Here is a 10,951-nt window from a genome sequence, read left to right on the forward strand (position 1 = left end):
AAAAAAAAAAAAAAAAAAGATATCTTTGACTCACACCAAAAAGCATTTTTTTACAGAGTTATCTCAGTAAGATCTTCTCCCCATAAAGATTTTACCCCAACTTACAACCTCAGAGAGATAAGCTACCACTTCAGCATGGCAATGTAAACTAGAACCAGAGCAAACACTCTGAGAAATTTCCTAAGAAAAAATAGATATAAAACATCATAGAAAGTTAGGTCTGAGAAACATTAGAGGTCAGTTTGATAAAATCACCTTTTGGGAGGAATAAAATTGAAAAGTTAGAAAAATAAATCATATTTTTAAAATTTCAAAAACTAGTGAATATATAAGTTCAGTTAAACTGAGCTACAACTACAGTCTTTGAAAAAAAAGATTAAAGATACCATTAGATGATATGACAGCATTAGATGATACGAGGATTTTGTTAACAGTTAAAATAAGATAATAACACCAGACTCAGTTGGCACAACAAAATACATGAAAGCATTGTTCCTCATCCTATATTGGTGAGTAGTGACTGGGATCTTAAAAGCTTTCAAGCAGCCATCTAAGATGCATCTAATGGTCTCCTATAGTCAGAAGCAAAGAAGAGTGCAGGAAAAAAACAAAGAAGAAGAACATTTGGAAGCAATCAGTCCTAGGACACAAAGGCCTTTGAGTCCAGAAGAACTAGATGGTGCCCAGCTATCAATGCCAACCACTCAGCAGAGGATCAAATCTGGAGATCCTGGATAGAGTGGGAGGAAAAACGTGAAACAAAATCCAAAAACTCAGTAATTACCAGAATTATTAGTTGGATGGAGTCTGGTGAGACCCCCAATACTAGGCCCTGGAATACATTCTGCACCTGAAATAAAACTCACTCAGAGGGGCTGGCTCTCAGCCCAACAGTTAACAAGATGTACATGCAGACCACTCAACCCAGGGTGACGCACCCACATACTCTATGGAAATACATCCCTTAGAGTAATAGACCATGGGGCACCAGAGAGGCAACATTCACATGGAGGAAATGCAGGACAAATAGGAGTGCATAACTATGAGAGGCACAGAGGGAAGGAAACTGGGCAGGGAGGGGAGGAGACTGGGTTAGGGTTGGGCATGGTAAATGGGGAGTGAAACTAAATGTACACATAATGTTGAACATAAAACAAACTCTTAAAATAAAATAAAAAGAGATAATAAGCAAACTTTAGATTTCCCACCTGTCTCTTTCAGAATTTTCTCCATCTTTTGTTGTCATTGCCAGGTGACATCTCTGTACCCTATTGTCATGGGCCTACAGGGTGGTATGGAATCCCTGGGTGGTTAAATAGTAACACACTCAGCTGCTAATTTAAAGTTTGGCTGGTTGAGTCCACCCAGAGGTGCCTCAAATGGAAGACATAGAAGTTGTGTGATAGATATAGTTAAAATTATGATTAAAAAAAAAAAAAAGTAGCTACTGAGGCTGCTTATGTGCAATCAAAAATCTCATGGGATTTGGTTCCTTGGTTTGGAGGTTTAGGGCAGTGGTTTCATGGAACATCCCAGTTAATTTGCCTTACAGTGTGATTAGAGCTTCAATTCTACCCCCTAGTTCACTGCATAGTTCCTAGGGTCTTATAAGCTTGCAAGTGGGCTTCCAAGGCATCATGATTGGTCTCTATTCACTGGGAGCAACAGGAGAAAAAAAAAACAAACTAAACTCACTGCTGTCAAGTTGGTTCTCACTCATAGTGACCTCTCCTTGGGTTTCCAAGGTGGTATCTCTGTGGAAGTAGATTGACCAGTCTTCCATCTGAGGATGGCTGGTCAGTTTGAACCACCAGCCTTCTGGTTAGCAGTCAAATGCCTTAGGCATTACATCACCAGAGCTCCCAGAGCAACAGGAGGAGAGTCAGGAATAAACCAAACCAAATGAAACCCACTGCCATCAAGTCATAGCGATGACCCCCAAGGAGTTTCTGAGGCAGCAAATCTTTACCCAGTAGATTGCCCAGTCCTCCTTCCAGGGAGTGGCTGGTGGGTTTGAATCACCACACTTCTGGTTAGCAGTCAATGCCCTAGGCACTGCACCACCAGAGCTCCTTAGGTTATGGAATGTGTTCTAATTGCCTTCATGAACAAAACCCTCCTTTTCAATGAGACCAAGAGAACTGAATAGGCTACCATACTGAAAATTTCGCTCAAAGATTCTATAGAATACTGAACAAATGGGGGAAAATGTAGACAGAATTTCAAATGCTGATAGACTCCAGAATTTCTGGAGCTATGGAAGCTGGATGAATCCCAGCTCAGAAAATGAGGCCAAGAATGGATGCACAACTCGAAGCATGTAATCATTGTCACTGAATTGCACACATGGAAATGGTTGAATTGGTGCATGGTTTTTTTTTTCTGTGTATATTCTCAACAGCAACAACAAATTAAAAAAAAAAAAAAAATCAAAAAGAAAAAAAAAAGGAAGGCCTAGCAATTTACTTCCAAAACTTTAGATACTAAAGGTCCAATGGAGCATAGTTCCATTCTGACACACACGGGGTCACACTGAGTCAGAACTGACTCAATAGTAACTTGTTAGTTAGCTTGGTAACTCTCACCAAACAACAATGATTCCAATGAATGTGTTAACTGCAGCCATTTATGATACTATCCTAGTAACAACTATTTCCATTGAAGACTACAAGCTCTCTATACCCCAAGATATGAATAGAAGAATTGCAGACAGTTGACAAATAATGAAAATAATGTTTATTTCTCAAAGGTCTTCAAATTTGTCCTCAAAGGTGGCTATCTAGTCGGCATACCTATGACAGTCCTGATGGTGGAAGTTAACGTATTATGGAGATAAAGTCTATAACCAAGTTGAATGGTAGGGCTTCGTTAATCAATGATCAGTTGTCCATGTTATGGTCTGCTAAATAATAATAAATATCACTCATGAATTGGCACCATTTCTTTTTCAAAACATTTTCATGACACAATTTGTTGGGAATGGGGAAGAAATGGTGGAAAGTAAGCCTTCCCTAGTGAACATAAACATCTTACTAATTAAGCATGTGTTGTAACTTTATCTAAGTGAGCAGGAATGTACATAAAAGCGACTAAATTGTACCATAAGAGCTTGATCTAAAACACAAGCATGGAATAGAATAGTAAATTATCACTAAGTGGAAGGCGGTAACACTAGTAGTTTGAAATTCACAGTCAGCAAAACAATTCTAAACAGAAATGAAAGCCCCAGGCAAACTCTTCACTTGGGTGGCAAAATGGTATAAAACACACACTCTATGCTGAAGAATTTGATCTGTGGAGGTTTATGGCAGCCAGCAAGACAAGCAAGAAACTCACAACACGGCATTTGTTAGGGGGAGTCATTCTTTGGCTAGAGAAGTTTGTCTCCATTTTAGTTCATGGCTTAAAGGACAATAAACAACAACCAAAAAAAAAAGAAAAAACTCACTCCCATCAAGTCGATTTCAACCCATAGCGACCACTCCTTGGGTCCGAGGCAGTATCTCTCTAGAAGCAGATTGCCCAGTCTTCCTTCTGAGGAGTGGCTGGTGGGTTTGAACCTCCAGCCTGCTGGTTAGCAGTTAAATGCCTACGCACTATACCACCAGAGCTCCTAATTGTCCTAATAAGAAAAATACTGCTATGAAAATTCCACAGTTGCTGTGACAATCTTTGCTGCTCCACTGAGCTTCTAAAGCCAATACTAGTCTGGGAATTTCTCTAGAGACTTCCAATGAGCTAGCTACAAAATTCAGAGTTGCCTTAAAAGTTATCACCTGAAACTTCCTTTGTCAGGTTGTCCAGAATTAATCAGCAATAGAAGACCCCAGATAGGAATGATCATACCCTGAGGTCAGGCAGAACCAGTGATCTAGCAGGACAGGTATTGGTAGCACCTACACAGCAAGTACAAATCAGGTGAAATCGGGTCTGCCTGAGAGTTTCATGGAGAACTAGAGGGGGAAACAGGGCTTCAGAAGCAGAAGGTTTTATATGTGATGTGATGTGTGTGTATGTGTATACATGTAGCTTGGTACTGAAGTCCCTATATGTGTAGTTCATACATTGATCTTGTGCTTGAATCTTCATATGTGTTTACCTCTAAAGGACTCCCTTATTTTGGGAAACAAGAAGGTATGTGTTTAACAGGACAGACAGGACAAAAAACCAAACTCACTGCCATCGACTCTGACTCATAGTGAACCCTCCTTGGGTTTCTGAGGCAGTATCTCTACGGAAGTAGATTGCCCAGTCTTCCTTCTGAGGCATGGCTGGTGAGTTTGAACCGCCAGCCTCCTGGTTAGCAGTCAAATGCCCTAGACACTACTATGAAAAGAAATAAGGGAAAAATGGGTAGATGTCTGAGTGAAAAGAGAAGGAGGCAAAGAATACCTTGACGGACAGGATTGACTCTTCATTCCAATGTGAGGTTAGATTAGCCAGAATTATACTGAAAGGTCCCACAGATACCCTATGACTTTTTCTTCTATTTTCTTACATCATTTTCTCGGGAAACTCCAGAATCATTTTCAGCTGCCATTTCTTGTTGTTTTTATTTCCCTAAAACTAAAAGCCCTGTGATCCCAAATTTGAGTAATCTGCTTCTAATTTCCTAAGAGCCCTGGTGGCACAATGGTTAAAGTGCTTAACTGCGAATTGGAAAGAGGTTAGTGGTTCCAACCCACTAGCCATTCTGCAGGAGAAAGATGTAGCATCTTCTCCATAAAGACTTACAGCCTTGCAAATCTTATGGGCAATTCTACCCTGTCTTATAGAGTCTTATGAGCTGGAATCGGCTTGACCTATGTTATTATTTCATTTTTTGGGTTTTTGTTTCTTTTGTTTTTAATTTCCTAAGAGAGGAATGTTGGTGGTGTAATTGTTAACAAGCTCAGCTGCTGGAATGTGAGCAGTTCAAACACACCCAGCAGTTCTGAGTGGGAAAGGAATTGCTGACCTGCTCCCCTAAAAATTAAACCCAAAATCAAAGCCATGGCCATTGAGTCAATTCTGACTCCTAGCAACCCTATAGGACAGTGTAGAACTGCCATATAGGGTTTCCAAAGCTGTAAATCTTTATGGAAGCAGACTGCCTCATCTTTCTCCCACAGTACAGCTAATGGGTACAAATCTCTCACCTTTTGTTTAGGAGCCATTCCACTCAGCATCACAGTTCCTCTAATCCATAAAGAACACAGCCCAGGACATATTATGGGGAAGTTCTACTCTGTCCTAGAAGGTTGCTATGAGTCAGAATGGACTCCAAGGCACAGAACAGGAACAATTCCCTGAGGGCGAGTACACAAACATACCCTTGTTAGAACTATACAGAACAACTTCAGTGAGATGGACTGACAAAACAGAAACAACAATGGGCTCAAACATACCAACAATCATGACGATGACACTGAACCAGGCAAGTTTAGTACTTTTATACATAATGTTACCAGTGGTCAGAGCGTCCAACGTAGCTATAAGGAAAACCGAACCAAACCAAACCCACTACCATCGAGTTGATTCCAACTTACAGCAACCCCTATTAGGTTTCCAAGGCTGTAAATCTTTACGGAAGTAGATTGCCTCATCTTCCTCCCACAGAGAAGCTGATGGGTTTGAACTGCCAAACTTTGGGTTAGCAGCCAAATGCTTTATCCACTACAACACCAGAGCTCCTTAGCTATAAGGAAGTTGTGTAGAAATGTCTGAAAAGTCCACAGTACATGATGTTTTGGAGTGTCACATTAAGGAGCCTGTACTTCATCCTGTTGGGGACAGCAGGTCATTGTAACTATTTTATCATGTTTGAAAATCTTGTCAAAAAGCAAGAGGTGTAATTTTTAAATTTTTGATGTGCTTATAATCATCATCTATATCTTCACTCCTTTTACAAGTCTTTGCATATTACCATACCCCAGAAATAGAGTCAGAGTATACTGGCTCTGGACTTCTTATGGAAGGTTTGGGAATTGGAATAAAAGATTCTTCAGTTCTCAGGCAGCCATTTATTTTAAATCAAATTTAATTTCCAAACTCTGGTTAGTATCTTGCAGCATATCTGAATAAAATACACTCCAACCCACCAGTAAAATATTGCACAACTCTAGAAATATTCAGTAAAAGAGGAATCATCTTGCACACCCGAGAAAAACATAATAAAACTTTCATACAAGTATTTATAGGATAACTGATAGCATCACTTTTGTCTCACGAAATCCTCAGTATCATGAGAAAGTTCAAAGGCCCATGAGAAGTCTTCATGCACTCCTTTATCCACCAGTAAAATCCAGGCACCTTGAAAATCAGCATCTTATGATCTTGATAGGAATAGGGCAATGGGAAGTACAATTGTTTTAGCCAGTCACCTGGTATATTTCTGATACCGCACAGAAGCCCCCAAGGAAAAATTTACCCTCACTTGCCTCCTCATAGCTCTTCTGTCAGAAGATAAACTCAAAAGGTTTATAGAACATGATTATAGTTGTATGCTAAGAGAAAGAGATTTATTTTTAATTTATATGCACAGATAATGGTTTTCTTTTCCTAAGGCTCATTGCTTTAGTCTATGAATGACATAGCTATAAGTGAATGGAACCCAAACCTTCAGAAAATATTGGCAATGAGAAGATCTGAGTTCTAGACAGATAATGTGCAGTGCTGGAATTTAAAACAAAAAAAATAAATAAAATAAAAATTAAGGAAGAGGCTGAAACCAGAACTTTATAAATCTCATAAATGATACATAGTTCTCTTCCTGCTAATCTATAAATGATTACTTAAGTGCAAAGAGTCTTTATCAATTTAATTCTGATAAAATGTTACAAAACCAAAATTTGTAGAAATGAAACTGGCAGCCAAAAGAGAGCAAGCCCATGTTTTTCCTTCCTGCATACTCTTCTCTATTACACATCTTTTGCTTTTTTGTATTTATTGATTCACTTTTATAAGCCATTTGGATTTGGTTTTAGTTCTTATTTTAATCAATTACTTAATCAGAGAATCTGAGTGCTCTATGGGAAATTTCTCCTTTCATCTCCCTTGGCTACATAAAAATAAAGATGCTAACTGTGACAAATATTTCACAAAGATTTTTGCTTCCAAAAATGTTCAACTGACAATGGAAATAAGACAGGCGTTAAAGGTTATCACAATTATATTGATTTTCATTTCATTGCCATTAGCAACTTTTTGTTAACTTTTCAAATTATGCATTATCTTGACCCATTTTTCAGATGCCTCAATGGATCTGAAAGGCAGTAATTTGGGACTTAAAGTTTGAACTTTGAAATACTATATTTTTAGTATGATCCAAAGGTGTTCACAAGAAAAATAAAATGGATCTAGATTAGAAAATAAAGAGTTTTCTGAAAGCAACTAATCTTTCTAGTTCAAGTCACTTTTCATCCTTAATTGTTCCTAAAAGATTTTTTTAGCTGATCTTTTCAGCTAATTCTTTGCTCGTGTGCATTGGATTACTTTTTTAAGTGGATTTTCAAATTGTGTCCGTCTGTTTGCTACAATAATGAAAAATAGTATAAAATTATGTGCACTAATTTAAATTGACAGAATAAATATACACTTTGTAAATTATAATTTACAACACAAAGGTTTCAGACATTGTACATGGTATTCCAATTCCTATTAGAAATTGTTGAGATTCAGGAATCATGATCATGCTAAGTTCTTGGAAACTATGTGTCTGCTATGGTGGCTGCTGGCTCCTACGAATGGAAAAAAGTGCCACAGAGAATTTCAACCAACATGAAGCAACTGTTCCAAAGAATGTGGCTTAAGATTTTCAAAGACAAGCCAGACAGTTAATGCATGCAGCTGTAGTAGAAGGTGACCAAGAACAAGAATAGATGAATCAAATAACAAATGTATTATTACTCCAGGACAGGTTTGAATTGCCAGGACTAACAAGTTTTGTATTTTTACCTAAAGAGCTTTCATATTTCAAAAGACAGTGTGTTTAAAAAAAAAAAAAAAAAAAAACCTAATGTAACCACACAGCAAACAAGTCTCAAAATTAAGCAGTGGTAAATAAAATAGGAAATAAACGGATGTGGAAAAATAAAAAATAAAAATCATCAAGTTGCCTTGACAATAGAAAATATCTAAATCCTACATGTTTTTTAATGATAACACATGACAAAATTTTAAATCATGCTCAAATTCAGCTACAAAATTCTTCCAGAATAAATTAGCTCTCAAAAATCAAACATTTCCAGAGAGCCTACAAAAAAAAAGATAAGTGTGAAGTGTAGGCCTTCTGTGGAAGCACCAGGATCTCTTAGCTCTTTATTCTTCTTTCTAAAAAGTTTCTCTACTGAAATATAATTTAGAGAACATGCAGAAAATAAATTTAATATGGGCCAAAAAAAGCATGAGGCCTGGAGCTCCAATGACAATTTTGAGAACATATATATGTTATTAAACTTCAACCCATCTCTTCTTGGTGAACACAACTCATTATTTCCTAAGGAAATTAGTCTTAATCAATAGCATTATGAATTACTTCTATAAATTAAATATGCTACTTCTATAGAAAACTTTAGGTCAGCAGCAGATGTTGGTAAATTCCTACAGAAAAGCATGCCCAGAGAATGCTGGGTTTTTTTTTTTTTTTTTTTAAATGGCAGAAATCTGCTAGCTATTCCTGCCTTATCTACAACAGCTGAGCAATCTTTCAGTGCCACGAGGAGACGGAAAACTTGGCTCAGATATAGCGTGGACAAGCTTGCCTTAATCACATTGCTCTTTTACATGTGCACGAGGACATCAACATTGACAGTACAGAGTAAAGCAGCCATTTGCTGAAAACAACTGTCAACGTTGTCAAGTTTTTGGAACCTCTTATAATGTGATTTGTATGACAAATCTTGTGGCATTTTGTTTGTCAGCAACAGTAGTGAATTTCCATGTATCTGGGAAGGCAGGAGAACTGCTCAGAAGTGGATTGGATTTCTTCACACAGGCTGTGTTAAAGGAAAACACTTATTAATTTTTAAATGAGAGATTTCAAATAGATCTGGAATTTTAAAAGAGGAATTTCATTTTAAGTGTCACAAAAGTACATTTTCCTCCTTTCACTCAAACTTTGAAAAATCGTAATAGTGGCTCTGTTTTCCTTTATTGCACTCTAAGTCTTGAATCTATTCATGGAAAAAGAGTAATGTCTTCTGAGACTCAAGTGTGTAGCAGTAATTAGTATGTTATGCTCGAAGTGACAAGAGTAAAGTTCAGTCCTTTCCTCAAGAACTAGGTGTATATTGCCACGTAGCTCACAAAATCAGTTTTAACAAGTTATAACTAACCTATCACACACCAGTGTTATTCAACAATATACCTAATAAGAGACAATTACAGGGATCTTATGGTTCATTGCTTTTTCAACATTTCCTTTATTCCTACTCTGATATAAGTTTTTCATACAGCTACTTCTTAATGTGCTTCACTCGTTTGTCTTCAGTCAAGTTCCTCCTCCATGTGGGTGGAGTCAGCATGGACACATTTGTACAGCAGAGTATATATATATATTCCTGCTCTGCACATGCCACAGTGCCCTTGGGATATGTGATATCAGCATACTAACCCAGCCAGGGAAATCTCAGGTTCTTCACATCTACACTGTTTATGGTTCCTTTAAGGACAGATTTGACAAGCCTAATGAGAGAATCTTAATCTTTTCTTCTTTATTCTTTTTTCCATGTGGATTTGATTAGAGAACTCCAGAAAAGATATTTTCTCCCTCTGTCATGAGCCTAACTACAAGCAGTCCCCAGGTAATGAACTAGATCCATTCCTAAGTGTGTCTTTAAGTCAAATTTGTAGGTAAGCCAGAACAAGTGGTTTTTATTTAGCCTTACTTTAGTAAGAAATAAAGGGCTCTGGTGGCATGTTGGTTAAAGCACTGGGCTGCTAACCAAAACGTTGGCAGTTGGAAAGCACTAGCCACTTTGTGGGAGAAAGATGAGGCAGTCTCCTTCTGTAAAGATTTACAGCCTTGGGAACTCTATGAGGCAGTTCTACTATGTCCTAACAGGTCACTATAAGTTGGAATCGACTGGATGGCAGCAGGGTGGGTTTAGTTGCAAGAAAAGGCTCAAAGCTTTTTCAGATTATTTAAAAGCTGCATGAACAACAAGTGAAGGTGATTGTGATGAAGAATTTATTGTGAGTAGGAGTTGGTTCAATCTTTTCAAAGTGAAGACAAATTTACTTAACATTAAAGGGCAAGCTCTAGTGGTTAAGGCATTGGGCTGCTATGGAAAAGGTCAGTGGTTCAAACCCACCAGCTGCTCCATGGGAGAAAGATGAGGCAGTCTACTTCCATAAAGATTTACAACCTTGGAAATCCTATAGGGGGTCACTATGAGTTGGAATCAACTCAATGGTAGTGGGATTGGTTTTGTTTTTTTAAAGGGCAAGTTGTTGTTGTTGTTGTGTGCCGTCGAGTCGGCCCCGACTCATAGCGACCCCTCCTTGGGTTTCCGAGGGAGTATCACTACGGAAGTAGGATTGCCCAACCTTTCTTCTGAGGAGTGGCTGGTGGGTTTGAACCGCCAGCCGTCTGGTTAGCAGGCAAAGTCTTGCATACTCTTATTAAAATCAAAAGGAAAGCAATCTTGCCATCAAGTTGATTCCAACTTATAATAACCCTATTTCATGCATTAAAATGGATAGATCCATTATATTTTTTAATACATTTTATTGAAATATAATTTGCAGTGAAATACGCAAAACTAAAGTGATATGTGTCAATGCATTTTTTTTTTTTTTTTTTTTGCAGTGTTCCCTCCCCTCCCCTCCTCTGGCAACCAACAACAAAAGTTTCCTTCCATATATAAACCTTTCCTTAACTTTTTACAATAATGAACTAATAGTATATTTGTCCTTCTGTGATTGACTTATTTCACTCAGCATACTGTCCTCCAAGTTTATCCATGTTATA

This window comes from Orycteropus afer, unplaced genomic scaffold (assembly GCF_000298275.1).
Source record: "Orycteropus afer afer isolate SDZICR_OR568_19922 unplaced genomic scaffold, OryAfe1.0 scaffold00105, whole genome shotgun sequence".
NCBI classification, from domain to species: domain Eukaryota; kingdom Metazoa; phylum Chordata; class Mammalia; order Tubulidentata; family Orycteropodidae; genus Orycteropus; species Orycteropus afer.